The sequence below is a fragment of the Etheostoma cragini genome, chromosome 4 (genome assembly GCF_013103735.1).
Source record: "Etheostoma cragini isolate CJK2018 chromosome 4, CSU_Ecrag_1.0, whole genome shotgun sequence".
Classification (NCBI taxonomy): Eukaryota; Metazoa; Chordata; class Actinopteri; order Perciformes; family Percidae; genus Etheostoma; species Etheostoma cragini.
Genome location: NC_048410.1, coordinates 769,391 through 769,877, shown reverse-complemented (window position 1 = coordinate 769,877; position 487 = coordinate 769,391).

The following is a 487-nucleotide window of genomic DNA, read 5'->3' as shown; positions in this document are numbered from 1 at the left end:
TTCTCTTTTTTAAAATGGATCGTTCAGGAACAACATACAATAGTTTTCTTGTTCATCTCGGATGTCGTTTCTTTGTCAGTGGTTCCAAAAAGCTGCACACATTTGTTGTGTTAGTGGGTCACGGTAGTTTGACCCGTGATTTAATTCAACCCAAAATACTCAAAACAATGATTATCATATTGTTTAATAATAATTTTGTTTTTCACCTCATAGTTAACATATTACAATGCATAAGGATTCACACATTTTCTTATGTTCCAGCCTTATTCCAAAATGGATTACATTTATTTTTTCATTAAAAGTCTGCACATACTACCCCACAATGACTTAAAATTTAAAAAAAGGTTGTTTGAGATTTTAGAAAATGTATTAAAAATACAAAAACCAAGAACTCACTAGTATTAACAGCGTTTGCGATCGAGCTCAGGTGCATTTTGTTTCCACTGACCCTCCTTGAGATGTTTTATACAGCTTAATTGGAGTCCAC